The sequence below is a fragment of the Diceros bicornis genome, assembly GCF_020826845.1.
Source record: "Diceros bicornis minor isolate mBicDic1 chromosome 13 unlocalized genomic scaffold, mDicBic1.mat.cur SUPER_13_unloc_1, whole genome shotgun sequence".
Lineage (NCBI taxonomy): Eukaryota > Metazoa > Chordata > Mammalia > Perissodactyla > Rhinocerotidae > Diceros > Diceros bicornis.
In genome coordinates this window covers 16,559,023-16,577,420 of record NW_026690866.1, presented here as the reverse complement: position 1 = coordinate 16,577,420, position 18,398 = coordinate 16,559,023, and the positions used below count along the sequence as shown (strand labels likewise).

Below are 18,398 nucleotides of genomic sequence, written 5' to 3'. Positions count from 1 at the left end.
GTCACCTGCTGATGCTGCACCTGCTGATGGGTGATAATATCGAGGTGGGTGCACCTGAGGACCAGGCAGGGCGGATCATGAGCCTTGGGCTGCGGTAGCCCCCGAAGTGATCTCTGAACTCTCAGCACTTGGCACATCTCTCATGAGAGCCTCGCAGCCGCCCCTTGGAGCTGGGACATCAGGCACATCTTAGGGATGAGAGAACAGAGGTTCCACCTGAGACACCCATTCCGATTCCCCAGGCTGGGGAAGCTCAGAGCTGCCTGACGGCACAGCTGCATGAGGTTTTATCTGAGCTGGACTCAGCCTCTCCCTCCCATGCTGCCCATGGAGGGAGAGAGGATTTGGGCCCCTCCAAGTCAGGCAGCACATAAGTGGCTGAGCAGTCCCCTCTGCCTGAGGCCTCAGCCTCCAAGTCTGTCATCAGAGAGGGTTGTGCTGCCAGGTCCCTTAGCCTCTCCCCCATGTCCTCCTTCTCTGGAGCCCAGAGCCAGGCCTAGGTCCAAGTCCTGTTTTCTCTGCATGCCCGGCCCCCTCTGGGGACCTGGCAGTAGTGCAACTTGAGAAGGGGTGGGCCTAGGGGGCTAGTCAGTCTAGGGAGCTCTGTCTGATGGACTCTGGCTCTGTGCCTTCCAGGGGAATGAGATCAACCTGAGAAGAGGACTGAAGTGAACAGCTGCCACACCCCGTTCAGGGGAGGGGAAGGAGGAGGAATTCAGAGACCCTCTGGGCAGAACAGTCCCTGGCTCCACCCCCTGTATCTTACATTGAGTGGAAGAGTTTGATAACAGAGAAGTGGGAGACCCATCCAATTGGCGGTGGGTTGAGGGGATGGTGGCATCAAGGAAAATATCCTGGAGGAGAGGCTGATTATTCCCATTCTGAGAACAGGTAGAGCCTGGATTGAACTGGAGGGAAGGACAGTTCCCAGGACAGGTCCCCTGCCCCACTCCTAACCCCCCACAATGTCCATGCAGCATCCCCCACTCAGTCCCTATCTGCAGCCTCTCTTTCCCTCTGGTCCCAGGAATACCCAGTCATGAGGGAGATCCTGCTGCTCCAGGTGGCCACAAAGAATTACAACGTAGAGCCCGAGGAGCGATTTGGGGCCTGGTTCCAGGACATGGAGCTGCTCAACGAGAATGATAGGTGAGGCTGGGCAGGAGTTGGGTGAGGGCAGGGGTGGACTCTCCCTGTTGGCCAGTCCACAGAGCCTGTCTCTGTGGCCCCCCACTCAGCCCCAAGCCTTATTGCATGGCGCCCTCTGGGACACCCAGACTCCAGCTGCTGGGCAGGCAGTGGGGGGACACCTGAGGTGTGGCTCCTCTTAAGCTCACAGGTGCCTCTCTGTCCTGGAGCTACAACCTGTCCTGCCAGCTGGACACCCAGACCTAGTTGGCCAGCAAAATACTTAAGGCCAAGAAGAACCCGCCATCATCAAGGTCAGGGGTGAGTGAGTGTCTGTGCTGTGGTGACTGACTCCTATTGGTTCAGTAAAACTTCGGGTTAAACGTGCCCTTAGGGAGTCGGACAAATGGCCCTGGGATCCCAGCTCCACTAATGAGCAGTCCTGTGACTGGGGTGACTCTCTTCAACTTCCTGAGACTCCGTTTCCTCCTCTGTGAAATAGGTGATACTAAATGATCGCTCGCGTGGCATTGACAAATGGGGTACTGGTGGCTGACAGCACTGAGCACAGAATCTGGAGCACTCAGTGCAGGGGGGACAGGGTGGGTGCCATGATTCTAAGGGAGGACCCCCAGGATAACCCGACACTTCTACTCAGTCGCCAGGCCCCAACACCAACTCCCGTACCAGTGGCCTATCACAGCCCCATCCTCAGCAGCGGGGACATAGCTGGGAGGCTTGGGCTGCACTGGGCCAGCTCCTACCTCCTGACGGGAAGGGGAGAATTGTAAGCTGATCTCCGAGGTCCCCTTAAACCCAAGAGAGAGGGGACGACCCCACCCCAGCTCCCTGATGTCTACACCCCAGGACCAATTCACACATTGTGGAGGGATAGTAGTTATTTGTTGTAAACAATAAATGCCATATTTGAATATTATATTAAAGTCCTGTTCCCTTACAGCCTGGGAGTTGTGGTGTGGTTCTCTCGCTTTCTGTAGGCATGTAAGTGAGACACTGAATCTCACATTTCTCCTTGAATCACGAACTCTTCTGGGTCATCAGCTTATTGTATGTGGGAGAAGAGAGAAGGGCCAGCCCTTCGCTGGCTAGTGGGAACAGACCGAAGTCCCCCTAATTCCGAAGACCAGTTCATTTCAGTATCATTCAGCTCCTCCAGGAGCAGACATGGCCCCCCGCCAGTTCTCTTGGGATTTTAAGGTTGAAGGTACTTTCACAGGCAGAACAACAACCACTGAAATGTGGGTGTCTTTAAAACAGCACTACCCAGGACCATGTCGTGCCACAGGCAGGGGCTGCCTTTCTACATTCTTGAGGAACAGGGAACGTTTTCTGCTTCTCTTTTTGAGATTTCTTTTGACTAAATTTTAGGAACTTGTAGTTTTTTGGTTCAATCTCTGGAATTGCATCAGCTCTAAGTGGGGAAAACAATGTAAAAAGATCAAAACGTGCACTTGGAGAGGACAAGGCCCAAGGAAGCTCATTTGCAAATGGACTAAAGGCAGGAAGGACCTCTCCCCTGAGGCCCCTCTAGGGGCTCCGTGTTCACCCCTGACCTGGATTTGAATCCTGCTGTGATCCTTGTCCAAGACTCTGAATTCCTTTTCTTGCTTGTTTTGTATCCAGGCGGAAAGATTTGTGACGCAGCTTTTAAGGCTACTGCTGGGCCTCATTCCATAAACAAGACTGTTCACTGTGAACTAGGATTTTCAGCACCCCTGTCTTCCTTAAGCAATTCCCTTTAGGGCAAACATTCCCCACAAGGCCCCAAGCCTCCTCCCTCGCTTGTCCTGATGGACCCCAGGTGAGCTCTACTTTGCCAGTATAAGCGACCATAATCCTGGCCAGTGAGTGACCTTACATGTCCCTTGCTGTCCAAGGTGACTTCTGAGCCCGTGTCATTCTGAGGTCCATGGTCTTGGACAATCCTCCCGTTTACACACTAAGTGTTGGTATTACCAACTCGTCCAAATGTGGCAATTGGGCCCAAGCCCATAAACTGTGTCGCCCCTCGGTGGTTGTGTTCTTGTCCCCAGTCCTGTGCTGTGGTTACATTACCACCACCTGTTGGGGTGTGAACACTGTTTGAAGCTTTGAAAGATGAAGCATGACAGGGGTGTGGGGGGCTCCAGCAGGGAATGCCGCTGAACTGATGGTCCATGGAGATGCATGAACACAGCCTTACCAATTAAAATACTGCAATGCTTCCTATCTGGTGGTGAACAGACACTGCTCTGAGCTCGCACTGAGAACCCACCCCATGACTAGGAGCTTTCAAAGGGATACCCAGTGGCATTTTGAACCTCATCCCTTGGGAACACCCTGTAAGACAAGGACCAGATGAATCGCTTCACACTTGTGAATTGTCCCCTCCTTTCTGATGGCTGCAAGTGTCACCCAGACACACAGGCTGCACTCTGCCAGGGATGCCTTCTCAGGACAACCAGAAGCTGAAAATGAGTCCTGGTTCCCGGCATCCCAAGCCATTCCTGACACGGCACAGCCACCCAGGAATCTGATTTGATAATGGAAAGACTGGGAAGGCTGTACTTTCCCTCCAAGGAGAAAGAGAATTACCAACAGTGAGAGCTTGATCCCTCAAATAGACAATTAAATCCCAACAAACAGTGGGTTCTTTCAGCATTACTGATGCTAAAAAGATCACTTTTGATAATAGCACGATTCCCCAACTGCCATGTCCATTTCCATGAATCAAATTTCCAACACATATGGATCTAAAAAACTGAGGGAAATCTGGTATTTCCTTAGATGCAACTCTGAATTAGCATGCAACAGAGAACTGAAAAATGGAGACCTAGAAGTAAATATCTAATTTGAGAACATAGACATAAAAGTGCGTTTGAAATAATATTTTGGAATCTATTGGAATATTATACAAAAAGAAGAATCCACTTTTAGTAGGTTTTACTGTGACTGTGAGGGGAAAAACTGAATCACCCCGTGACATTGATAATTCGCTGCTGACTTAAACGTACAAATAAATAATATACATAGTAAAGGAAAATGAGAGAGCAGCATGAAAAAGGAAGATCTTTCTCTCCTCACCTGCAACTCAACCTCTCACCTCAGAAAGAAACTGTTGTCTATATTTTCTGTCTCGAAGCAGAGTTTAATAAAAGAAAATATCGATATATTTAAAAGTTTCAAGAGCTCAAAGCAAGGAAACATTAGGGACGCAGCCAAGAGACCTCACTGAGGTGCCTGTTCCATTTCATCTGCTGTCAGGACGGCCTTCTTAGACCCTCACTTTCTCTGCCTCGCTAGCAAGTCTGTCCGCCATCAGTGCTATCACCAGTCTCGCTCCTGTGCTCTTCACTGCCCTTTACTCCTTCCTGATATCTCCACAGTGGAGCTGTGGAATGCACAGATCAGTTCCTGGAATCATCTCTGCCAAATCTGAAGTCCAGCAGGAGTTAGCATGGGACCTGGAATGCAGACCACCTGCGAGCACACCTGGCAGGGATTCACCTGTGTGACTAGGTGCAAGTTTTTGCAACGTTTTGGCAAGATTGAAAGGACTTACGAGTTGTCCTACGCTGCTGCAGGCCTGGAGTCCTTGTGGTCTCTCGGGCCAGCAGATCTAGTGGGGCTGGTCCAAGTTGTCCTCTCAGAGACCAGTCATTGCCAGGATGGGATGGGATTCTAGTAACTGGCCTCTTGAATATGTCACTGGCCATCCTCAAAAGAATGGAAATGCTTAAACCTGGCTTTGGTTTGGACTGGTTCCCACAGTTACACTGCTTCTTCTGTGAAGACGTGACTTATCATTCTTCTTTTCCTCTTACCCTATAAAAACAAATCATGAAACTGGGTCAAATGATAAAGGAGGCCTGCCTTTTTAGAAGAATTATCCTGGCTGTTTTGTACTTCCACCCTCCCTCTATCATCTGGGGATAGATCTGACCTGTTTCCTGGGATGTCATCAGGCATATTTGCATCAAGAACAGAAAGCTCAAGATCAAACTCAAGGCTCCTCCAGATCATTTCCGCCCTCCATCCTGTTAACACGCCCTCCTTTTTTGAGTGCAATTCTATTCTCTTCTTTTCCTTGTCACTCTCAACCGCACAAGTCCTGGCACTCCCTCTCAGGACAGTCAGTCCCCAGTAAATTACTAAATCCCAAATCTTACCATTTCTGTGTTTTCTGTCTACTCATTTGCTTAATCCATTGACCACTTGGTGTTCATAGAGATTAAATCAATAGTGACGTTATCAACCACCCCCTGTTAGCAACTTACTCCCATATCCCAGATGTTCACATAATCCAAATGGTTATGTTCAAAAGTAAATAATTCAGAAAACATATTCACCCACCACAAATTCCTGATCTTTAATATTTTTATTCAAACATTCATACAGTAGATACCTGTCCCTCAAGATCAGTAGTAATGCCAGATCAACCATACTCACCTTAAGTTTCTCCTACACCTATCAATCCTGGATTCCATGGACTATGATCAAGATAATTTCCTTGGAAAAATAAAAAATTCCTTACTACTCATTTATTTTGTAAATCTCCAAACCCAGAAGATCCCGATTATCTGCCCTGCCGCAGCTCCTGCTGGTCTTATGACAAGCTGAAGAAAAAGCATGAAACATGATCTTTTTGTACCACTGTAACTACAAAGCCATCTGCATCAACTGGGAAGCACCCATAATGCCTGGAAATTTTGTTCTCTTTTATTGTTTGGCTCAAAAACAAAAAGACAAATCAATTTAAAAAATGGGCAAGGGACCAGAGTAAAATTTATCCAGTGAAGACATACAGGTGGCCAACAGGTGTATGAAAATGTCTTCAGCATCACAAATCAGGGAATGCAAATCAAAACCACAATGAGCTATCATTTCACACCTGTTATGATGGCGATTATCAAAAAAACTAAAGATGACAAATAGTGGTGAGGATGTGGAGAAAAGGAAACCTCGTGGGTATGTAAACTAATACAGCCATTATGGAAAACAGTATGGAGGTTCCTCCAAAAATGAAAACTAGCCTATGATCCAGCAATCCCACTTCTGGTATACACCCACAGGAATTGAAATCAGCGTCTCAAAGAGATACCTGCCCTCTAATGTTCATTGCAGCAAATTCACAATAGCCAAGATGTGGAAGTAACCTAAACGTCACTGATGGATGAATGGATAAAGAAATGGAATATTCGTCAACATTGAAAAAAGAAGGAATTGCTGCTATTTTTGACAACATGAATGCACCTAGAAGACATTGTGCTAAGTGAAATAAGGCAGACAGAGAAAGGCAAATATTTCCTTATTTGTGGAATCTAGAATAGTCAAACTCACACAAGCAGAGGTTAGAATGGTGGTTGCCAGGGGCTGGGGAGATGGAGAAATGGGGAGGTGATGTTCAAAGATACAAAGTTTCAGATATCAAGATAAATAAGTTCTGGAAATCCAGGATAGGGCATAGTGCCTACAGCTAACAAGACTGTACTGCTTGCGTTACATTTGCTAATAGAGTAGATATTAAGAGTTCTTGCCAGACAATAATAGTAATAAAGGAGGTGAGAGAAAACTTTGGGAGATGATGGATATGTTTGTGGCCTTGATGGTGGTGACAGTCTCAAGGGTGTATGCTTATGTCCAAATTCATCAAGCTGTATATGGAAATGTATGACACCATCGATGATTCTTCTGCACCTTGAAATATGCCATGTCCTCATCACAAGAGAAAAAATTTGTAACTGTATATGGGGACGGATGTTAACTGGACTTATTGTGGTGATCATTTCAACATATATACAAACATTGAATCATTATGTCATACCGCTGAAACTGATTTAATGTTGTATGTCAACTTTATCTCAATTAAAAAAACACAACAGACAAAACCATTTGAATACTGTATATGAGTTCAGTGAATCCCTGAAACTGCCCCATTCCCATATGGGAATTACAGGAACCAGAGAGGATGATGTAAGATGGAAGAAAGTTGTACAAAACAGTATTCAAATTAAAATCATTTAAGTTGCTATCAGCTCCTTGTGGCAAATTTCTGCGAGCACTGAACTATTTTCACATTTTTCCTGGAAAAACATACTTTCACATCGAACCCATAATAGTTTCATCATTTTCTCTGATAAGAAAATTTAAACTTAATAAATAAAAAGAAAAGTATCTCTTATGTATGAATAAAGTTAGTGAACTTTACAGAGAAAAGAGCATATTTGCACAATCCCAATAAAGGAAACAGAAGAACTGAATGACGATAAAGTCTCATTCAAGCTTATCTTTGCCAGCCAGTAAAACCAGGCTCTCTTTTCAAGGATGTGTCTAGAGCTGTCGGCCTTGGAAGATAGAAATAGTGGCCTCCTCTGGAGCAAAGAGCAGGCTTGCTTACTGCTCAGTATAATAAAAATAACACCCCCCCAGGGCAAAGGTTAGTAGACATCCTGCCCATTATCAAAGATTTGAGTTCCTTAGGCTCTGAGATCTTGCAACCCTCTGCATGTCACCTGGTCCACTGTGTATCACCCTGTAGGAAGTAAGATTTAGTGAACCGGTGCAAATGCTGATACTCTCGCCCCTGCTATTGTTGTGTCATTAAGTCCTTTGTCTCTGACACATGGGACTCGTGATTTTGCCAGCATCTGCAAGACCATTGTAGGCTAACTTATTGGTTTGCAGGTAACGTAAAACATCAAAGCTTTCACAGTTCCTGACAAGCCCTTAAAATAACTAGTAGTCTTAGGAACAGAGAGCTATCCAGAACAATATGCATGGATGGTCTTCATAGAAGACTTCATGCAACCAAAACTTTAATAAGTCTCTCTGATCTCTTTTGTTTCTACCCCAAGTAGAAGGAGAGGCACCAAGCTATTACAGACTTAGGGCTTGTGCAAGCCACCTGGAGACCTAGTGACCAGAAACTTCCCATGGGGTGCAAAGACAGATGGGAATATTTCCAAAATGGACCCATGTGCCTCCCGGTCATCAAAAAGACCGTGCATTATCTTAGCTTATGAGGACTTGAGTCATTAAAATCTTGTGATGGGCCAAAGATACACTAACAAGTGGAGTGAGGCACATGGCAGTTGCAAGCAGATTAACACACTTGGGCCATATCAAACTCTGAACTAACTCTAGTGTTCTAATCAATTAAAAGGTACAACAAATTTAATTAGGTAGATTAAATGATATTTAATGGTATCCCTGATTATTAATCTGCAATAATGAACAAGAAGCTCATGTAAATAACTATAATTTGTCTTACTTTAAAACATGATAGTCAGGACTGTTTGAGATAAGCTGGAGAGAAGGAAGGGGAGAAATAGACAAATGTTAGCTGTTCTGAAGCCACTGTCAAGACCTCTGGATCTACATGTAACCCAGGAGATCGAGGTAGATGGCTATGCCCCTATATCCTCCTGCACTGTGGTTCTCAGGGATGCCACGGAGCTGAAGCAGCTTCCTGAATTGTGTTTACACGTCCATGTGTACAATACCCCTGACCATGAGGATGAACCACCATTCAATCATCCCTTACACCCCTCTAATTAACAATTAGATTTCAGAATCATTGTATCATTACATGATAATTTATTCCTCAAACCTGTAGGATGCCGAGCTAAAAGAAAATCAAATATCACTGGCTTCTTTCCTTTGAAAGACCAAGGTGTTCTTTCACACTTGGAATCCTGATTAGAGGATAAATCCATCAAATCAATGGAAACAACTTAAGAAATGAACAGAGGGATATTTCATTCGTATATATACGTTTTGCATTGTTCCAAAAATAGAGTTACATTTAAAAAAATAAGAACTTTTTGAAATTTCATAGATATTAAAGACTTTGTTCTGCATGTACTCCCTTTGGTTTACCAAATCAAACTCAAGCTTTAATGGGCATTTCCAGCATTCACAGTTAGTAACAACAGTTTTTTTAAATTCTTATTTTTCCCAGGTCAAAGACAAGGGCAGAGGTCGTAGAGAGGTCAAGTCTAATCTACCTAGGGATGTGGCAGACTTAACTATGGATGTTCAAGCCAGACATTGCCAGCAGAACCACATCTCTTCATCCATATGTGAGTTTTTACTAGTAATCACAGAGACTTGAGGATATCAAAGGAAATTCTTCATTAAGAACCAAAGTTACAGATTCCAATCTTGGGTTCATTACTTTGAGTTTTTGACCCAAATCGTATATATCGATTGAAACATGTTCAATTCTATGATCTTTAGATGATGCAGCCTACAGCTGAAGAGAAACAGATACAACACCAACATCTTATCCTCTCTGAAGCCCAAATGAGAGCCCCTGGAGTTAGAAGTTTTCAAGACAAGAAAAAGTCATCCTTCTTCTGAACAAAGACTGTAGAGGCTATACAAACATTCAACTTTATTTATTTTGCTTTTTATTTTTGTTTTGTGAGGAAGATCTGCCCTGAGCTAACATATGACAATCCTCCTCTTTTTGCTGAGGAAGACTGGCCGTGGGCTAACATCTATGCCCATCTTCCTCCACTTTATATGGGATGCTGCCACAACATGGCTTGGCAAGCTGTGCGTCGGTGAGTGCCCGGGATACGAACCTGCGAACCTCGGGCCGCCGCGAACCACGGGCCGCCACAGCAGAGCCCATGTAATTAACCGCTTGCGCCACCGGGCCTGCCCAAACATTCAAATTTAAATTGTTAACGTGACTTGTTAGAATGTGATGCAGCAAGCATAATACCTTCTAAGTTTCATGAATTTTCTCCAGAATACTGAGATGGTTGACCTTGAAGTCCAGTTTCCCCTTAAATGTATTTATTGTGATAAAATTAATTTCCCTATAAATTAATTCCCACAAAATTGTTACAAATATATCATAGTCTCTGACTAAAAGGGAACAAAGCAAATTGAGCAGTTGAATAGCAGTGTAATAAATTCCATACAAGGATCTTACTGCAGCATTATGTATAATAGTGAAACTGGAAATAACCCCATCTCTATCAAAGAAGAACAAAACAGATCGTGGTATTCCTGTTCTTTGGAGTAGCTCCAAAACTTCTAAAAAGCTAAGTTAGAGTGACGTGCACTGATAAGGAGAGACTTCTATGATATATGTTTTGGGAAACAGCAAATTGCAAAACGATGTAGTTATGTAATTTATGTGAAAAAAACTTTATATGTATTTATAAATTCATTGGAAATGTCCAGAAGAATAAGCTGCAACCTCTTAACAACAGTTCCTTCTGAGTAGGGGAGTAAGTTTGCAGGGAAGGGGATGGAAGGGGAAGGTTTCACTTTACTCTACATAGATCTGTATAATTTGACTTTTTTTACAAAGTATGTAATTCTTTCATAATTAGAAAAATGAGTGATGTGACCGTTTGGTGCAGGGCAACAGTATTATGTTCACCAGTCTCTGTACTCTATGTTACTGCACAGCATGGACTGTAGGAGAAAGCCCAGAGGAGCAATGAAGACAAAAAGACATGACACCTGCAAAAAGTCAGTGGAGTATTTCTACATAAGAAACCTTCCTGGCGAGTGACAGTCAGTATCTTCCACTGCTCCAGCTCTCGCCATGAACCTAGAACCTGTCCAGCGTAGGCCGGATGACCACGCCCTGCTAGTCCACTCCCCACCCAGGGCCTGTTTGTGCAGGGTGACTGACAACAATCAGACAATGGACTCAGGATGGGGCGTGTGACTTTGGGAATCCTGGCAGAGAGGGACAAAGTGGAACACCAGCTAATTGCACACACCTGAGAGGCGGAGATCCAGGTGGAGGCTCAGAATGTACCAAGAAACTGTGTGAAGTGAACGAAGTTACTCGACATCTCTGAGCCTCAGTGTCCCCCTCTGTAAAATGGGGATCACAGGCCTACTTCACAGAGCTGTTGGGGAAGATACATAAAAGTGCCTGTGACAGCTAGTGTCCACATTATTAACCAAGTCATATCCGACTTCAAAATAATCGATGAAAAGAATAATGTTAATGAGACCAAAGACAAGAGGCCCAGCTTCGTAACAGCCCCAGCAGCATGAGAATGAGAGGAGCTCCAAGTAAGCAGGGCTCTTCACATCTCCCCTGGAAATGGTGAACACGGGCTACACCAGGATAAGTGGGTGTTGTGTAGTGACTCGTTTAGAGATCGTGGGTCCCTAAAGACAATGAAATACAGTTACATACAGTGGCTCCTAGGAGACAACTACAAAGCAACCAATGCAACAGATAGGAATGGGAAGGGGCCGAACAGAAGAGGGTCAGAGCCACAAAATCTGACGGAAGACACTGAAGCACAAGCGCCCAGCTCTGTCAACAGCTGCTGTGGTTGCGCCAGGAGATCAAACGTCTGAGGCAGCCATTGTGGGGACTGCTGGGAGCACAGTGGTCACTGCGGCCACACCCCAACAGCAGTGCATCGGAGCACGCAGACCCCGAGACTTTCCTCTCCATTAATCCCGGTTTCAAGATGATGAATAGCGTCATGTTACAATGTCTTTTTCCAACCTTTGTGGACGAGTGTCATCAGAACACCCTGAAGAGGGCACAGGCCAGAGTAGTATGGAACACTGGGGACTGGGGTGGCGGCGCTGCACCTGACTACACGGACTATCACCTGGGCCTATTGAACACGAGAGAAGAACCCAAGGATGTGGTCTAATGAGAATTCCCTGTCTTGTCACATTCAGAGACACTACAGTTTCTCATCCTTTCTCTACAAAAATGTTAAAGAATTCGTGTGTCATTAATTCATAAAGAAGCAAATTCTTGACAGAGTGACAGGGTCCAGTTTCCGTGACCAGGTTTTTTCACTTGCTTTGATAATATCCCACATTGAGGAATCGGAAAGATAACCTATCGAGATGTGTAATATAAACAAGGACTTTTCTTCATGTAGATCGAAGCCCAGATTTTTAGGGATGACATAAATCATGAAAGCTTCTAACCATTCCTCCACAGGTTTCAATAAGACTTTTAACTTAATTTACTAATCTCAGGAAAAGAGAATTTGGCAATTCAAGTTTTTTGTTTCTGCATTCAAGTGTACGGTACAGGCAAGAGAATGACCAGAAAAAATTAACAGGCAGGTCTTGTTTGCATTTTATCTTTTGCAAATAAGCAGGATATTTTATGCTCTGTTCTTTTCACTACTCTAATCAATTTTTAAAGAATACCATACATCTGACTATCCCTAGGCATGTTTATGTGGGAACCTTGCCGGAATCCAAAGCAGAGATGTTAAAGCTGATGGGTTTCAAATGCTGCCCAAGTGCTCTCTACCTTGAACATCTCTCTCCCAAAGCTGGACCACTGTTCTCTTCCTGAGGGATCTGAGTTGCCACCCATGTCCCTAAGAGACTTGTCGGCCACTCAGGCCTGAGCAGAGATTAGGTGATCAACCTAAAGGGCAAAATGCTTAAGCTATTCTCATCTTAAGGTTGCTGTTTCGGAGGCCTCTGCACTGGAATGGGTTGGTGAAAACGACCTACTAGATACTTGCCTGGGAATTGGGTTTTTATCCTCCGCTCTTAGCGGATCCCTGGGAAACCAATTACTAACCTCACAGATACCTCAACTTCCACATCTGCAAAAAAGGCAAGCAACAGCCAATGTTACCACCCTGAAAAGCTCTTAAGTTGTGCTTGCAAGAGGGACCACAAGGGCGAATGTCTCCCAAAAGCTGATGAAATGATGGTACTTTGGCTGGAGAAGGTAGAGGGCAGCAGGCAAAGTGGAAAGTTTCTGGGATGTCAAACCAGTTCCCATAAGCAGTTTAGAGAAGCACCTGGCCCTGGACTAGGTAGGAGGCTGTGGAAAAACCCACAGGCATGCAGGTAGGAGGAGGAATCAAGCAATGGAGGGAGGCGGTGGGGAAGAGGCACGAGTCCAGCTTCAATTTTGGACAAAAGCAGTTGCACGCTGCAGGCCCGCAGCTGCCCATGCAGCCGCCACACCTTCGTAATGACGTGGTCCCTCTCGTCCCATCACATCCCTCTGGAACTCAGTCCACACAGAGCAGGTGTAGGACCAGAGTCCTAAGTCAACGGCAGTTTGGCCCTCAGCCAAGCTCACACCGCCCTTCTCCTCCCCCCAGGGCTAGGCATCATCCCGTGCCCAGAGCATCCTTTGAGTTGTAGTCCTGCAACCATGCAGGCTGCCGGCTGGGAGCGGTTAAGAGACAAAAGCTCCCAACATGCACAGCTAGGGGCCCCAACTCCCGCCTTGTTCCTCTGCCCCTGGGTCCCGAACTTCTGCTTTCATATCTCAAATGGAAATACCAGGTGCCTAAGATCCTGGAATTTGCCTTTTCAAGGCCATCTGTCCTACGATCCCCTCCATCCTTCTAGGCTGCCATGATCCTCCCTCTGGACCCCATGGTCAGGGTCGCTGCAGAGACCCTCCCTTTGGACCCCACCAACCTGAAGTCCCCATACCTTGGTCAGGCGCCTTAGAAGGACTGCCCTGAGCCATGTCATTAAAAGGAGAAAACATCACAGCGGGCAGCCCCATTCCTGCATTATACAGACAGGAAAACCACGTGCACTGGTAAGTGACCCCTAAGCCACTTCAGGGGCCCACACGCACGCCCCTTCTCTGAGGCTGCACACAGGCTTGTTCACTGGACTTCCTTATCCCAGTCTGGACCTCTTGACCTCATTGACACAGGCAACAGCACTGAAACTTCCCGTTCGTCCTTCCCACAATGTTAGGCAAGTTCGTCGAGGAATGTAATATGCAATTTCTGGTCTACTATAGGGCTGGCTCCTGGGAACCAGTTTTAATATCCCTTTTTAAATATACCCTCAGAATCACAAAATAATGAAGCAAAATAAGTTTTTGCTGTGGGGGGTTATGGTGATAACTCTCTGAAGTCATTTTTCCATTTAGCTACTCTCATTGACTCCAAATACTACAGCACCACACGCTTCTCAGACTGGTGGATGCACAGCTCCACTTCTTTGCAGGGAGGACGCACAACAGAAGAATATCCGTGGCCAGACTTTCTGGAGCTTCAGTATTACTACAAGATTTGGAAGAAGCAAAGTTAGGTCATTTCCAAGGTAAGGAATTAAAAACTTAACACTAAGATGAGGCGGGAAAGTCATATGCCATTAATAATTGTCAGTAACCTGTGCCTGAAATGTCAGACTTTCTCTGAGAAAGAACTCTGAGATCCTATTTCCCATTGTTTTAAATAGGAAAAATTAGAAGTCATAGCAAATCTATTGAAAAACGCTACCAATTTCCTCAGTCACGTTATGGCACCTAGACATAAGTTATGAACATCATTGCTCCTCGTTTTCTTCCTCATTCAACCCAGTCCCACAAGTCTTGAGTTCATGCTGTGAACACGGCACTGTGCTAGGTGTTGAGGTTTTGGTGAGTATCATCGTGGGGGTGGGCCTTGCTGGAAAATGATTGCATCATAAAAACTCTAAGCCATGCCACTTGCCAAATTGTGGCAAAAATGGAAAGATCCACAGTGCTGCACAAGGGTGAGGGTATTATTAGATACTTGGGAGTATGATAATTCATCTAATGGTGTCATGAGTAAACGTGTTCCACTTTAAAACAAAACACTGCTCTTAGTCTGAGATAATGAGTTAGTATCTTTGTGCATATATGCAGGATTTAAAATGTTTATTGATGTATAACATGTACAGAAATATATGCAGAAGTCATCTATGTAAACCTCAAAGAATTATTAAAAAGTGAACACACTTGTGTGACTAAGAACTAGCACCAGCTTCACTCAGGCACCAACAATCCCTTTCTCCCTCCTTACTCCCCAATGATAACCAGTATCTTACCAGTGAACATTGTATATCAAGTTTGTCTTCTTACACAAGTGTTTTATTACAGAACAATTTAAACAATATACAAAATAAACAAAATAGCATAGTAGGCCCGTCACCCAGCTTCAACAACTACTAATCATCTGCCATTTTTGTTTCATCCACACTGCATCTCATTCCCACCTCACTTTATTATTCTTTTAGTCTTTTGTGTGTGGGGGTGGGGTAAGATGTATGCACACTGAAAGGCAGAAATAAGAACAGTATAGTTTTGGCAAATAAACATGCCCATATAACCTTCACCCCTTTAAGAATAGGATATTTCCATCAATCCCAGAAAACTCCTTCCTGTTCCTTCCCAGGCAATTTTTTCCTACCCCTGAAGCAACCACTGTTCTGGTTTTTTCACCATAGGTTCATCTTGGCTGAAATCATCCCACGTGTATTGTTTTCTGTCCACCTTGCCTCACTCGGCACGAGGTTGGTGAGGCTCACACAACATGTGTGTGTCAGCGTTTTCTCCTCGGCACAGCTGAGGGCATTCTGCTCTGCGGATGCCCCGCAGTGGGCTCATCTTCCTCCTGGGGATGTGCAGGTCATCTCCTGCGAAAATTCTTGTATAAACGCTTTTTGTATTCTGTTTAATTCCTTTATTAGCATTTAAGTGACACACATTTGCAGTTTTTAGTGGTTGGTCCAGATTACAATATGCATCTTTAACATATCACAGTCTACCTGGACTTAATAGTGCACCAGTTTATTCAATGTAAAATATGGAAATCTTGCTACAGAACAGTTGCATTTACCTCTGTCTGTACTTTGTGCTATTGTTGTCATAAAATTTACATCTACCCATGTTGTAAATCCCATAATACAGTGTTATAATTTTTGCTTTAAATAGTCATAAGTCTTTTAAAGAATTTAAGAGAAAAAAGTTAAGTATTTGGAGGGAGATGCTTTGAGGCTCTGCAAAGGTACTGTTTCTTCTTTAAGTTTCACCCACAGTTTTTACATTCATCAGTCAGACTTGCCCACAGTAATTATTACTGTATCGTTCTAGTGGCGATTTTCTATTTCATGCTATCCAACCACATTTATTATTTGGAATTCTGTGAGGAAGATTCCCCCCCTTCCTTCTTCCTTTCTTTCTCTCTTTCTCTCATTCTTTTTTCCCCTTTTTTTCTTTCTTTCTTCCTTTCTTATTTAATCTTTTTTATATCAGTATAGACTCATGGATATTTATTTTATTTTCTGGGTAATAATCCAATGCTACTGTTATTTATTTTGGTGCTTACAGTTTTCTAGCTTGAGCCACTGGGATGTCTTTCAGATTGATTCCTTTTGACACATCTCATCATTTTCTGTGTTTTTTTAAAGCACTTTCTTACTTTCTGGCACTACAAGATGCTCCAGGATCACCTTGTATTTTCCATCTCCAGCCTTAGAATCAGTCATTTCTCCAAGAAAACCTGCTTCTTTTTATTGGAGAATTATATTTAGAAACCAAGATCAGGGAGCTAGGTATGCTCATTGATACTAGAGTGTCATTGCTTCTAGACTCTCTCAGCAGAGCTTGGAAATGTATGTATGAATATAAAATCAGGTATACACACCTATCTATAGATCTTTCAATCTATCTAGCAATCTATCTTTCTATTTGGATAGATATATTAAAAGACACATGGATTCATACTGATACTTCCAACCCCAATCCAGCACCACAGAATTTATTCTAGCCTTTTCCTTTTGTTTATTCGTCACTTCTTTCACCAACAGTGAGCAACTTAACTCCAGATATTTGCAATATTTACTAATGTGTCAACTAGTTTCAGAATTACTAATCCATACCCTTATGAAAACAAATTTACCACCTAGAGTACAGTGTTTGTGTCAAGTACTTTAATTCTACAGTATCCCATCAAAACACTGTCTTCCAAAGTTACTTAGGTTAGGATCTTCCATTCTCAGTCCTTCAGCGTGGTTATGTCACATACTTGGAATACAGTGAGATTCATTTGTCACTGCATTCCATCTGAGTTCCTCAGCATCCTGATTGATTTGTAAAATTTGCAGAGTAAAATTCACCCTTTGTGATGTACAGTTTTACGGGTTTTGACAAATTTATGGTCGTGTATCCACCTCCACAGTACCATACCGAGCTGTTTTTTTCACCCCCAAAATTCTTTCATACTGTCTCTTTGTAGTCAACCCCTTCCCCCACTCCATCTCTTGGCAACCACTGATCATTTTCCATCCCTTTAATTCTGACTTTTCTAGAAAGTCATGTACATGGAATCATAGTACATAGCCTTTTGAATCTTGCCTCCTTCACTTAGAGAAATGCATTCAAGATTCATCCATCTTGTTGTGTGAATCAAAAGTTTATCCTTTTTACTGCCAAGTAGTATTCTAATGTCCCAGTGCACCACAGTCTCTTTCTCCATTCACCTGATGAAGGACATTTAGTTTATTTCCAGCTTTTGACAATTATGAATAAAATGGCTATCAATATTCACACAAAGATTTTTGTTTAAACATTAGTTTTCAATTTGCTTCAGTAAATCCCTAGGAGTGGGATATCTGAGTCACATAATAAGTGTAGGTTTAACTTTATAAGAACCTGCTAAACTGTTTTCCGAATGCCACTATCATGTTACATTCCCAGTTCTAGTTGTTTCTAGTCCTCACCAGCACTTGGTATTTGCAATTTTATTGGCATTTGCAATTTTATTTTTTATTTTAGCCAACTAATAGGTGCCCGGTATCTTATTGTGGTTTCTGCTTCCTTTTTGAAAGTGAGTTCTGCTAAATATAGAATCCTGTGTTGACTTTTGGGTTTTCTTTCTGCACTTGAAAGATGTCATTTTGTTGTTGCTTTGTCTCTTTTGTTTTTGATAATATATCATTCATCATTCACATTATTTCTCCCTGTATGTAATGTCTTCCCCAGTATTTCCTTGACTGCTTTCAAGTTCTTCTTTTTACCTTTGGATTTTAGCAGCTTGACTATCATGTGCCTATGTATGGTTTTATTTTGTATTTTATTTTGTGAGGTTGCTGACTTTCTTCGATCTAAAATTTTAGATTTTCCACCAAATTTTGAAAGTTTTATGCTATTACTTGTTGATATGCCTTTCTGCCTCATTTAATTTTTCTGTCTCTCCCCTCTCTGCTGGGGACTCAATCATCTCACAGGTAAGGCTCTCTTCATTTTCCTTCAAAATTTTTACATTCTTTTCTTCAGGTTGGATAATTTCTATTGATCTATCTTCATGTTTCTTCTACTATTTCTAATCTACTGGTAAACTCAAAAGTATTTTTTTATTTCATCTTCCTATTTCGTTCTTTTTTGTAATTTCCATTTCTCTGCTGAGTTTCAACATCTGTTCATTCATTATGAGAATATTTTTCTTTACCACCATGATCATCTTTATAATCGCTGATTTCTTATCCTTGTCTGCTAATTGCAACACGTTTGGGAT

The 18,398-nt window shown here is 43.4% G+C and overlaps 1 long non-coding RNA gene across 1 annotated transcript; it reads left to right on the top strand.

Moving 5' to 3' along the window:
• Nucleotides 1-836: 836 nt before the first annotated feature.
• On the top strand, nucleotides 837-1,848 carry LOC131401678 (uncharacterized). Its single transcript, XR_009217833.1, has 3 exons — nucleotides 837-891; nucleotides 1,028-1,149; nucleotides 1,787-1,848. It is a non-coding gene; the product is annotated as an uncharacterized LOC131401678 (long non-coding RNA).
• Nucleotides 1,849-18,398: the final 16,550 nt, after the last annotated feature.